We start from the raw sequence: 13746 nt of genomic DNA, 5'->3' as shown, positions 1-13746 counted from the left end.
GCATAACATGGTGTCCCAAATATGGTGTGGTAAGGTCCCTAGAAGTCAAGAACTTCAAAGGAGAGTGTGTCTTTTCGGTAGTGTATCACATCGCCAAATGTCATAGAGAGATCTATTATATGTAGGGGCATGACACGTTGCCCAGGGATGATGCCATGGAAGGGGGACTATGATGCATGCAGCTTCCTTATGTCCATGTTTAGCCTATAGAAGGCATCCTTGTAAAGGATGTTGATGCCACTACCTCCGTCCATGAGGATCTTCATCACCCTCATGTTCTCGATGACTGTAGTTACCACTAGAGGGAATCAGCCTGCCTCAACCACCTGATCTGGATCATTGGTTTGATCATAGGTAATTAGTTGTTCTAACTAGCGTAGGTATTGCAGGGTGGCCAGTGCGGTCACACAGATCTATCTATGAGTCAGCTTCTGTAGCCTTCAATCCTAGTAGGCTTGAGGGCCACTAAAGATGAGCATGGAGCTTCTAACAGCTGCATCATGGCCTTGATCATCATCATAGTCTCCCGAGTACCCTTCTTGGTCTATCCGCCTTTCAGCTTCTAGAATGACACGCTTATGGTAAGCGAGGCAATCTTTGGCAAGGTGGGTCACAACGAAGCCAGGATTCTAAAATGGGCTATTCATGATCCTTTCAAACATGTCTCGAATAAGCTTGTATCTTGTAAGGGATTGAGGTTGTTCTCAAGATGACATACTCATGTTTGATGAGTGACTAAGTCTGCTTCCCAGGAGCTATTGAATGTTGGGCAGGGCTGCGAGTATCGTGTTTCTGTTTCCGTTCATTGATCAACAAGCGAGCATCTTGCCCATTCCCTAGTCGACCGTAGATCGGGTTGGGGGCAATATGCTCTAGGTCCTCCTGTTGGTCGGCCCTTGGTCCCTAGTACGCATTGTCAGTGATTGTGCGGAGTAGGACCATGGCATACTTTTGGAGTATACCAACTAAACCGCGACTTTTGAGGTGTCAGGTGCGTCATTGGCTGAGCCCTGGGAGCCAATTGAAATAGCCTGATGGCCCCGTAGGGATGATTAGCCAAGTTTTGGCCACCCGCGAGGTTGGTGTACTCACCTTGAATCTTCTGAGTGCTAGGAGACTAGTTGAGCTATTTGGCGAAGGTGATTGTTCGCTGCTTTGACATCATCATTTTGATGGAGGCACTGGCGTGCTTCGTCGCTGGTCTCGTATGGGACGTCTGAGATGGTAACGTCTCACAATGGCGGAGTGGCGCTTTCGAGCATGAGCTTCTCAAGTGCCTCCCAAGTTGGCTCGGGGTCTTGTAGATTCATATAACACTCAGGTTGCTCCTTAGACTTAGTGCCTTCCTCTTTGGGTAGTTCCTCCTCTAAATCTAGGTTATCAAGGAGGAACTAATTATATTCGTCGAGATTGAGATCTAGTATAGGCCTGTCGTCCTCTGCATGTTCCCAATCTTCTAGTATGTTGGTCATATCTTCGTCACCGTCGGCAATCATCCTAACAAACTTGGTAACTAGGTTCTCGAAATGCTTGAGAGAGTGAGGACCACAGATGGGGTGATCCTCAGTGCAAGGTTTGGTAGGTTCCGCTAGGGCTTGTTGAAGCAAGTTAGAGTAAATTGCCACCGCTTTCCTTAATCTAGCCGGGATGCCCAAAAGGAAGTGATTAGGTGGCAATTGTAGATCCAATCGGGGGTCCAGTATGGATCTTCCAAGAGTTGTGGGTGGCCTCGAGATCGCTCTCTTGGATGAGCTTGGTGAAGACATCATGTCCGTAGTGGTGGAGATGTTGGGCAATAGCGCAGGGCCCAACATTCACAGCTTCCTCCTCCTGCACGGGTAGTTCGGGTTCTTGCAAATGCAAGTCCCCAAACTGGATGGAGATGAAATTGAAGCTACCAAAGGTGATCTTCTCACTTGGCTGCATCCTTTCCTCAGTGTCATCGATGTTGATGATGATTCCCATCTGAAACACGATACTAATCTGAACACGAAAGGCCCCTACCTAGCATGCCAACTGTCGAATTGTTTTGCTCTAGCAATATCCAGCAACATGATCACATAGATTGATCTAGATGGTTGCACATGAGACATAGAGATTTATACTAGTTCGAGCCCTGAGAAGCGAGTAAAAGTCATACGTCCAGTTGCTACTTCTTGTATTCGTATGCTCGATTACATGGGCTATTGCTCCTAACTACGAAGTAGATTGGAATGAGGCGATGGTGTCTTTATATAGGCAGAGGGGTAGGGTTACAACAAGGGTGATCGGCACTATAGATTGGATTCTGTTGGCACAAAAATGCGTCAGCACATGGCAAGCCAAATGGATCTGCTCGATGGAGCTGGACATCTGCTTGGCTTCAATGCAGGGATAACCGATCCTTTGTATTCCTCCCAAGACGTGCCAATCAATTTGACCATGCAATTGACAAGGACAGAAAGTTTATCAGAAATTTAAGGTGGAACATGCTGGTCTTTGCCCAGATGGTTCCAAGTGTGCCGCTTCGGGAGCAGCCAGATGGGAAAATCGACTAAATAGCCAATACGCATAGAAATCGGCTGTTACGGATAGTAAAGCTTATGGATCATGATTAGTTTTATGTTAATAAGTACAATGCCCGCACACATAAATGAGATCGTCAGCTAGGTAGATATTACCAGTATAAATCATTGAGCCAATGAATCTAATCAGGAAAAGATATAGCATGTAAACAAATCAACTGTCTAATACCAATGGATCTACAAACACTCTAAATCTAATCTATTACCATCAATAGTGAGGTTCGATCGGATCGATGGTAGCTATAATGATAATAACAAACTAAAACCTAAGAATCCATAAAACCATCTATACTTCGATAGGCTTTCCGAAAGACATGCTATACGTGAAGGCTTAGATGAATCGACAGAAATGGCCGATTCAGGTGAAAAGGGACTACAGCGTGTGAACAGTCGACTATTTCACATGAACAAACCTATAGACTCCTCAGACTTAACCTGCTATCTCTAACAGTGGGGTTTGACCTGCTCGATGTAGCCATGAAAAAGACAACGAATCAAACCCTTAAAGCACACAGATCTATTCACGCTTAATAGAATCATGGATGCACACTGTAGGCATTAACGCATAGGCGATCGGCTATTTAGCCGATGTAGCCGATGTAGGCATAGCAAATAGCTAAGGTCACGCCTAATTAGGAACAAATCTACTAACTAGCATCCTCCAATCTACAGTGCCATCAGTATGGATTGACCAGATCATTACAGCCATAATGGTGAACTATAAACTAGATTTAACTAGCCTACAAACCTCTTCAAGATTATGCATGCCTTAGTCGCGTACTATGCACGATCAAGATCGAAATAGAACAACTAATGAAATATAACCTATCGCTCAAAGTAAGAAACATCATGTTATAATAAAGCGAACAACGGACTGAAAGGATATAAGGCCAATCTAAATCAATCTTGACCGGGCGGATTGATGTTGCTGCAAACTAATAACAATGAAAACATCAGCAAGATCGGTAACTTAATGAATCTACCTAAAGGACGCCACCCTTAGATAGAGCCAATAACTTGACCTTAATCTAGTTCGAGCAGTGGAGGTCGACTGGATCGATGTAGCTGTACTTGAACTAGACAAGAGTCGATAACTAGCTTATACTGGAGTTCGCAGTGGAGGTCGACCGGATCGATGCAGCCGTACAAACCAAAGTATAAACCATGATGGTACTTATAGACAAACCGGAGGTCGGTAGGACCGATGCACCCTGCTTGCTGAAGAACTTGCCGAGATCTACTCTACTCCTACTCCTAAGGGTTGGCCAGAGCCAAAAAAGGTAAATTGTATTTGATTGATTGGATGTTCTTTACAATAGCCGGGGTCCAATATTTATACTCGGATCCCAAGCATGAATCCTACTTAAGTACAACTCATTAAAATCTTTGGTATAGAATAAAACATTCCTAATTTAAGATAACTTGGACCCTAATCTTTCCCTTTTTGTAGAGTCTGATATATTTCTCTCGATGCCAACCGTAGCTTCCTGTCATTATCTACTGGCATCATCCAAAGAGAGCTGATTTCAATATCGCATTTCAATCAGCTGATATCGACTTTTATGCAATCGATTCCTTGATAACACAATCTTTGGGAGCTTCGAATTCCTGCATTCCTCTTCCCAAATTTTGGTGTAAACACATGCCCCCAATTTTGGGATAAAAGTAATTTTATTCCAAAATTTTCATGCCTGTGCCTCCGATAGGTCCATAGTCATGGGTAGAGAATCTTGATCTGGGGTCCATTATCTATCATCATCTTTGCCAGCTTATGAGCCCATGCTTCAAGGCTTTATGAGAGCATCATTGCTTCATGGGCGCTTGGATCTTTCTTTCCAGACCAACTATAAATGTCTATCTGACTCTAGCAAGAGCAACTCAACAACTTTAGTTATGTTTCTCCTTTGTTTGCTTCCTCGAGTGCCCCTAGCTTTGCCAGACCCTCCATGGTCTAATTCCTTGCTATGAGGATCTTGAGTGGTTAGAAGAATTATTGTGCATAGGGTGATTGTGTCACTTATTTTAGCGCCTTCTCGAGTAAGAGGATTAGCTACTGCGGTTAGAAGAACTCTTGTGACATCACCAGAGTTTTCTCACCATGATTATAGAGCTATTCTAGTGTTTGCAAGGGCAAAAATGTGTGGACACCTTCCCCTTGTTCACTTCATCAAATGCCCGTCGGGAAAACCACAGACTTCTTTTCCATGGTTTCCTAGCCACCGATAAATGGGCATCTCTTAATAGGCGGCTTTCTTTCCCATTGTTTTCCAGTCACCGAGAAATCGGTTGGGTATATGGGCATGTTTTAAGCAGGCGGCCTTTTCTCTTCCCCTAATGCAATTTTATCAACTGGCCGATGTGATTTGGTCCATGATGACCTTCGGCCTTGTGGGAATCTAGACTCCCTTCAATCCAAAGAAGTCTTGGTGGGCTGATCGCCAGTCAATGCAAACCTTTCATATCAATCCCACGATATTTTGTAATTATGGGAAGCAATAACTCCAAATCTATTGTCTCTTCATGATCTGTCCCCTAAATTTCTAGAGTGTCATTTTGTTTCCATATCTGACTTTAATTCTATAACCCTGGCAAAGCCTATCTTCTCACCTCCCAAGCTATATATATGGGCCACAGCTATGGATCAAAAAACAACCTGCTTCACCCCAAACCTTTCATATCTTTGGTGTGATTCTGCCTTCCCATAGGTTTGAAGGCATGGAGAACAGCAAGAGGTCTGCTAGGGAGGTCTTCAATGGGTCTGTGCCATCACACCAGCGTGTCCGTCATCAGAAGGGTGCAACCAGGGATGCTCCCACCATCCTAGAGCATAGGGCCGACTCCGCTCAACCTCCAGGGTCGTCCTCATCAATAACTTATCGCTAGCTCCCCTGCTACCTGAGGAGGAGGATTGACAATGACGATCTACTTTCCTCTAATGATTAGGTTGGCCAGAAGCTTGCCGACTGCCTCTCCATCGTAGAATCAGCTCTAGCCATGGCTCGATGCTAATCATCCTTCGAGGCCGACTTAGTGGAGAATAGGTTGGCCAAAGCTAAGGCTAGAATCATGGGTGAGATGCTTACCACAACTTTCTGTCTCTACTTAATTTTATCTTCAAGATCTTGATCATCCGTCCCTTGAATCTTTTAGATCTATTGGCTTAGCTAGAAAGCCTCTGATCAGCTATGGAGTATGCAGCGGGATTCATCAATGCCAGAGGCACCATTCTAGTGGTTCGCTTGCATGACATCCTAAACCATGTTAGAGAGGTCGCTCTTCATGGCATTCATCATGGTGCTGCCATGGCGCTGACTGCTACGCAAGCCTATTCTGGCCATGAGCTTTGGCTTCCTCCCCATGGTTTTCCATCCACTAAACACCCTAGGGATCATGAGCGCCTAGTCAAGGATTTCTTCGACGATGCCAACTCTATAGCCCTTACTTCCTAGGCCGATGACATAGTAAACAAAGTGTTTTCTGGCCTGTAGCTTGTAACAGGTGACACTAGCAAACAATTTCTTCGTCTTAAGTGGTTTCTCTTTTGCTTCGTACTTCATGTTCTATGCATCAATTTATCTGTGTTTGCTTTGCTCTTATAGGCGATACATATCATACTAGCTTTTCCCCCTTCAGGTTTATTTTGAACTAGAGGCGACACCCTTCTAGTATCAGCTATTAGAACCGATGATCGAACTAATCGGCTGTCAAGTATTAATCCAAATGCTAGGATAATATTTCTTTAGATATTTTCTATTGATTGCTCTATCAAACTCTTCTTCTCCTCCTAGTGTTTCCAAAATATAAGCATTGCCAGGCGCACAACGTTTAATCCAATAAGGTTATTCCCAATTAGGCGACCATTTGCCGAACTTGCTGTCCTTTGACCCGATTGGCAATTTTACTTTCCAGACTAAGTATCCTTTAGAAAAGTGTTTGCCCTTGACCTTTTTATTGTAATACTTTGCAATCCTTAGTTTATTGGCTTTGATATTCTCAAGAGCATGTAGCCGATGGCAACTTAAGTCCTCTAAGTCGTTTATCATAAGATTCTTATAGACTTCGGCTGACAAATCATTTTTGCAATCTGACATGTTTTGATCCAGTTCGAATTTCCCAAGGAAGGACTGCATTATGACCATACATAAGTTCATAAGGTGATGTTTTAATCGATCTATGATAGGCCATCCTATATGCCCATAATGCCTCATTAAGCGTTGAATGCCACTTCCTTGGCTACTCCTTAATCTTTTTCTTAATCAGCTTAATCATAATCTAATTGGATGTCTCTGCCTGCCCATTAGCCTAAGCATAGTAAAGAGAAGAATTTAGTAGCTTAATTCCTATACTGGCAGCAAAATCTCCAAACTCTTCTGATGTGAACATTGTCCCTTAATCGGTGGTAATAGTTTAAGCAATTCCAAAACGATACACAATATGCTCTTTGACAAAATCAACCATGTTTTTTGAGGTTACTGTCTTCAAAGGAATTGCCTCAACCCACTTAGTGAAGTAATCTGTTGCTACCAATATGAACTTATGTCCTTTACTTGAAGGCAAAAAATTCTGGCCGATTAGATCAATTCCCCAACCTCGAAACGGTCGTGGTTTGATTATTGGATTCATAGCCGATGCGGGTGATCTTTGAACATTACCAAAATGTTGACAGTCTTGGCACCCCTTATAATATTCAAAACAGTCTTCTAGTATTGTTGGCCAGAAATATCCAGTCATGTGAATAATCCATTTCATCTTATAAGCCGATTGATGACCTCCACATATCCCCTCATGTACTTCGCCCATCAACACCTTAGCTTCTTCTTGATTTAAGCATTTAAGCAACACCCCATCGACTGTTTTATAATATAGCTGATCATCTAGTAAAATATACTTAGTCGATTTATACCTTAGCTTCCTAGTAACTTTCTATGATGGATTCCTAAGGTAATCGGCTATTTCAAGTCTCCAATCATTATTTGAGGTTTCACTACTTAAGACCTCTTGAAACACTCGATAACCTGATGAACTTTGAGCTAAATGATTAGCTTCTTGATTTTGTGCTCTTGGAATATATTGAAGAGGAGATATGAGAAAATTCCTTGAGCAACCCTTGACACTCATCATAATATCCCCTCGCACCATCTTCTTTGCACTCATATAGGCCGACCAATTGATTAATAATTAACTATGAATCTCTAAATACCTCAATTGCATCGGCCTTGTAACACCCTAAAATTTGCCTCTTTTGAAATAGAGCTAAAATGATTTATTTATGAATTTTTATGCACATGAAATATAGAAAAATAAAAAATTTCATTAATTTAAAATTCATCATAAGGTAGCAACATGTTTGAGCATCCATGCCATTGCATTTGATTTATTCGGTTGAGTGGATTTGAGTGAAAATTCAAATTGGTTAAAATAGCTTTTGCAAATGAAATTAAAAAAATGCCATTTAAATAAAAGAAAGGGAATTAGAAAATGAAAGAACTTAAAAAGTTATTTTTAGAAAACTTACCCAAAATGGTTCATTTATGTTTGAATTAAAAAGTGTATTTCAAATCATATTTATACTTGATTTGGTTCATATTTGAAATTGTTTTGAATTAAGAAAACAAAAATAATTTGGAAATAGAAAAGGATTTTGAAAAACTCTCTTTCTTCCTTTTCAGCCCAACCCCGGGAACTGGCCCCGCCCTCTCCTTTCTTCCCTTCCCGGTCGGCCTGCTGGCGCCCCAGTCCTATGCGCCTCCCCTTTTCCCACTTCTCCCGCACGCGGCCTACTCGCACTGGCCTAGCTTGCGGCTGCTTCAGCTTCCTCGCACACAAGTCACCAGCCCAGTTCGCACCGTGGCCCGCTCGTCTTTCACTGCACGCCGCTCTCCCCTTCTCCCTCACTGCCCCGCTGGCCCCGCACATCAGCGCCGGCCCCATTCCTTTCTTCCCCGCTTCCTTCCTTTCTCGCCCCCGCCTATGGCGCACCACCTACGGCAAGCCGCTGGTCCTCCACGCATGCAAGGAAGGCAACCAAATCCACCCATCTCCCGCTTCCCTACCATCTATAGCGCCCCATCCCTCCTATTAAACCGAGCCGAGCCCTCCCCTCGCCCTTTCTCCGTTCGTTCATGCTCGAGCTCACCCCCGCCGCCGCAATACGTCGACCAGCGCCCAATCCTCGACGTTGATGTGCCTCAGAGCTCCACCATGACCCGACGCAGTCGTAGGTGCCTTCCCTTCTTAGTTTTGGTTAGGGATTGCTCGGTTTTTCCTCACCCCCCCCCTCTCTAGATCGCCGCCGCCGTTGAACCACCCCTTCGGAGACCTTCCAGACGCCGCAACTACCTCCATACGAATCGTGGTGAGCTCTAGAACCTCCTCGATCCTTTCACGTCGCGTTTAGTGCACGGGAGTGCCGTAACGGTGAGCTCCAGAGCCACCGGCACCCATGGCGCTGCCGTTGTGTGTGTCTTCCCTGATGACCCACTGCCCCATCATGCCAGTGTCGTTAGATCATTGGTGGATGGCCGAGATCACGTACCCCTTCGGGGTTACGTAATCGGTCCACCGTGTACCCACACGACAGCCACTCCCTTTTGCATAAAAGCCCTTCTGGTTTTGGTGAATCAACCCGCATTACATAACAGTTCAAATTAATTATAATTATGCCCTATTTTTATTCATTTAGGTCCTTGTATTTTCAAAAATTAGTACCAGCAGTCCTATAACCGTGTATATTCATATTCTTAATTGTTTTAATTCAAAAATAACTTTAGCTTATTTACAGAAATGCCATTACACCTTATTTCATGCGTAACTTTTGCATTTTAAGTCCGATTTGACCCGTTCGTATTGGGTTAGGACCGTATTTATGTTTTCTACGTGTTTATACTACTATTAGACCTATTTTCAATATTTGACATTCATGGGTAGATTTAATTTATTATTTAACTAAATAAAAATTTATTGTAGCCATAACTTATTCATTTTAACTTTGAAATAGTCTGTTCAAGTTGTGTTAGATTCATAGCAACGAGATCTACATGATAGTAATAGTGTTTATTATATTACTATTTCTAAAATATCATGGTTTAAATCATATTTTGATTAATAATCATGCAATTGGATTTTATAAATAAAATATGATTTGTTTTACTTTAGTTTTATAATTCAAATCTAAAATTAACTTAATTTAATCTATATTATTTATAAAATATCTTATATATATGAATTTATATAGTTAAAATAAATGAACCCTATAGTTTTCTTTTCCACGTATAAAGCAAATCTCTCGGTAGTTGTATCTTTTCAACCGTAGCTCCAATTAGCGTGCCTCTCGTGACTGTGTGTTCATAGCGATGCCAAGATGATGAGCAAGACATAAGAAGAAAAGAAAGTCTATGCTCACATCAAGTGCTTCAAGTGTGAAAATACGGGACACTTTGCCTCTAAGTGTCTTGTTCACCTAAACGGGTTAAACGGCTGTTTAAACAGCCACTAAACGGTAAACGATGGTAAACTATTTTGTTTAGGGGGTAAACGGAAATTAAACGGTTGACCGTTTAAACGGTAAAAAAATAGGAAAAAAATGGTTTAAACGGCCTCAACGGAACGGAGATAAACAGTATTAAACGGGCTAAACAGTTGCTTAAACGGCTATTTAGGTGAACACGAGGTAAATCTAGTTCAGTTTTGGATGGATAAATTTGTATACTTAAGTTTATTATATTTATAAATGTGTACACTTGATATGTTACATGCATAAATATCTATATTTGGTTCTTTTCACATGCATAAATATATATACATACCAAAATAATTGATTTTTACTCAGATAAATATGTATAAATGCTAGAATACTTGATTTTTTACATGCACATATATAATTATATGTATTTTTGTTAAAAAGTATAAAACCGTTTAGACCGTTTAACTTCGTTTAAACACCGTGTAAACAACCTAAACGCTAAGCGAAGGGCGACCGTGTAACACTGTTCGCCTAAACGGTCGTTTAGCCCGTTTAAACACCGTGTAAACGCTACATGGTGGTGCGCCGTTTCTGTTTAATCACCCATTTACCCCGTTTAATTGGCCGTTTAGCCCGTTTAATGGGACGTTTTGCCCGAATAATGGCTAAACGGTAGGTGACCGACTGTTTACCGTTTAGCGTTTAGGAAAACACTGCCGTGTAAAGACCGTTTACCATTTAGGAAAACATTGGCTTGAGAAGAAGGTTCAAGCAATCCATGAGAGGCAAGGCAATGGAAAGCACCACATAAGCAAGGAAGAGAAGGCTCAATCAAAAAGAAAGTGCGACTCATGCCGGGAAAGGGGACACATGGCTCATTCATGTCCCCTAGGTAACAATTCTAAGCCTATTTCAATTGTTGATAATAATGTGCTTAGGAAGGATGATAATGGTACCTCTATGGTTGCTATTGCAAAACATCCCGCTACTCATACTAAGGTTATGCCTAAGTATGTTGCTCCTAACTTGAGAGGACCCAAACTTATTTGGGTACCATTAAAAATTGAATGATTGTTTGTAGGTACCATCAGCATTGGAGGCTTAATTTAATTGTTTTCATATTGATCATCATATGTTGAATCAAGATATGAAGCCTAGTGCACATCTAAACCCAATGCCATAATAATTGAGTGAAGTCCAAATGTGCTACATCATACAAGTGCTATAATTTAAGTTGTTGATGATTAATTGGATATATTTGATGGCTTACAAATAATTGAGTTGAAGCTTGCTAGTTGGATGATCATGATCTAACCAAGGTATATCACTTGTTGATCATTTCATTTGGGTGCATATGAGTTGATTGAATTGGATAAATATGCAATATTGCTTGCTATAAGATGATTGAATGGATAATTGCTTAGTAATCAAGTTTGGATTGATTTGTGTTGGATAAATTTATGAGATGATTTTTAGTAAGTGGATTGAATGAATTTATGTCTTGTGGAAGTATTCAAACAAGTTAGTTTCAAGTTTGATTCATATTTGATGAAGTATAGCTCAATAGTTGAAATATATCCTGTATTGCAAAATCTGAGCTAGCTATGATCTTAGCCATGTTTGAGTGATCAAAACTTATTTGATTGGCATAAAAATTAGTGTACATGCTCTAGACTTATGTTATAAGATGCTGTATAAATTTTATGAGAATTAGATAAGAGATGAATTGGTTTTGGAGTGGATCTTGTCAGCTATAGTGCAGCAGTTTTTAACATGTAATAGTGATGGAAGAATTGAAATCTGGTAGCAATCTAGAAGTCAAATGAAGCTCAATTTTTTACATCTGCTAGATAACTTAGTGAAGCACATCTCCACCAAATTTCATGGTATTTGGATTTGTACTTTTGGAGATATGTATTTTTCTTTGAAGAGTACATAATCTGCTAGGAAAGTGACAATAATTGGATTTATTTGAAGTCACTTTGATTGAAAGGTCCTCAAGTTGGAAACATGTTTATAAGTAATCGATGCACCTAAGTTTGGTTTTGAGATGATTGAGAAGCATGACAAGAAAAGAGTACAAGGATATTTGATTATGGAAGTATACTTGGCACGCATTTGGTACTCAAATTGAAAGATCAAGATCAAACTCAAGATGGAGATGAAGTTTAAGTTCCTAGTGACTATTGGAAATCATTTGGAAGAAAGAAAATGACTTAAACAAGTAGAAAGAAAAGGATGTAAAGAAAGAATCAAGGTTACTCATCAAGTTAAGTCCATCACTTGGATTAATCAATCAAGTTATTCAAGTGAGTGTCAAGAATGGTTCTTGGAGAGAGATCACTTCTCCCAAGTGTAGGGGCTTGCCGCCTATGTGTAGGTAAACCAAGTGTGGTACTTGGAAGGCTAACATGGAAGTGGTGATCCGAGGGACATTTGAGATGCTTAGTTGAAGCAATCAAAATGGTTGATCAAGAAAAGCAAGCAACACCCAAAAGAGAGCTAGTCATGATATTTCAAGTGGTATTCTAAATAGTTCTCTTATGCAAGCATTAACCAAAAGATGAAGCAAGCTTACCATAACAAGATAGTGCACTTGATCATATTAGTGATTCTCAAATCATATGGGTGAAGAATGGATTTCATTATTTATGATTGGTCTTCAAAAAGCTTATAATTGGACTTCACACTGCTATTAGACTAATGAATTAGAATCTATGTGACTATCCTCTACTCTAACATAGCAAAGGTATAATTGTAATGTGCATGATCATTTCATCCCTTACTAATATGCGGTTAGTGCATATAGTTCATACTTCATAGGATTATGCATAACAAATGAATGTTTAAATTCATAGCCTACCATTATTGCTTGAATGATTAGTTGATCTAGTGGTTGAAATATGAATTTGTTCATGAGCTAGTAAACCCAAGTACTTGATTTTATTTGGATTGCCAACAAGTGACAAGTACAACCTCTATAAGATAACCTCCAAATGAGTATGAAGAAGCTTAGAGAGGGTTCAAACCGGACTTGAAAGCTTAGGCTAATCAATTTAGTTCAAGTCAACCATAGAAGCTCATGATAGTGATAAGAGTACAAGCACAAGACAACAATGCAAATGGATATCTAGTTTGTTTGTTTCAAGTGGTATTTAGACTCAAGTATTTCATCAAGAATTCACAAGTGATATCTAGATCAACTCACAAGTGATATCCTATAAGTGGTACTCATGAAGATAACAAAGGTTCAAGAAATGGTTTTTATTGATAAATACAACAAGTGGTTTCATACTAGAAAATTCTTTCAAGTGGTATCACATCTACATATGGTATCAATCATGTAAGATGATAGTTCCACAAGTGATCCTCAACTTTAAGTGATCATCAAATGAAGAATGCATCCCTCACTACAAAGAGCTCAAGTTTATCAAATGGATGACCCATGAAATGACTTAGGGGGAGGTGTTCCACCAATTGGTATCAAGGTCAAAGATCCTATCTGTGGTATCTCAAAAAGCTATACAAGTGGTGTCATTCCAATAATCAAGTGATGTCCATCAAAAATGCAAGATTCAAGCCTCAATCATCTACCCCAAATGCAAACCTTTGCATCAATGAGAAGCACACCTTTTATGGAAATTGATGACATAGGGGGAGAGATTGTACAAAGATATGAAAGCTTTGGGAGACATTGAAGAAAAGAAGTAGAGGTTGGAC

At 40.5% G+C, this 13746-nt stretch overlaps 1 protein-coding gene across 1 annotated transcript in view; it reads left to right on the top strand.

Annotated features, from left to right (window-relative positions):
- LOC136511446 (uncharacterized) overlaps nt 1-13746 on the top strand; it is a 216433-nt gene that overhangs the window by 181273 nt on the left and 21414 nt on the right. The gene's annotated exons all lie outside the window — the stretch shown is intronic.

The sequence above is a fragment of the Miscanthus floridulus genome, chromosome 16 (genome assembly GCF_019320115.1).
Source record: "Miscanthus floridulus cultivar M001 chromosome 16, ASM1932011v1, whole genome shotgun sequence".
NCBI lineage: Eukaryota > Viridiplantae > Streptophyta > Magnoliopsida > Poales > Poaceae > Miscanthus > Miscanthus floridulus.
This window is presented reverse-complemented; position numbering and strand designations above follow the sequence as displayed.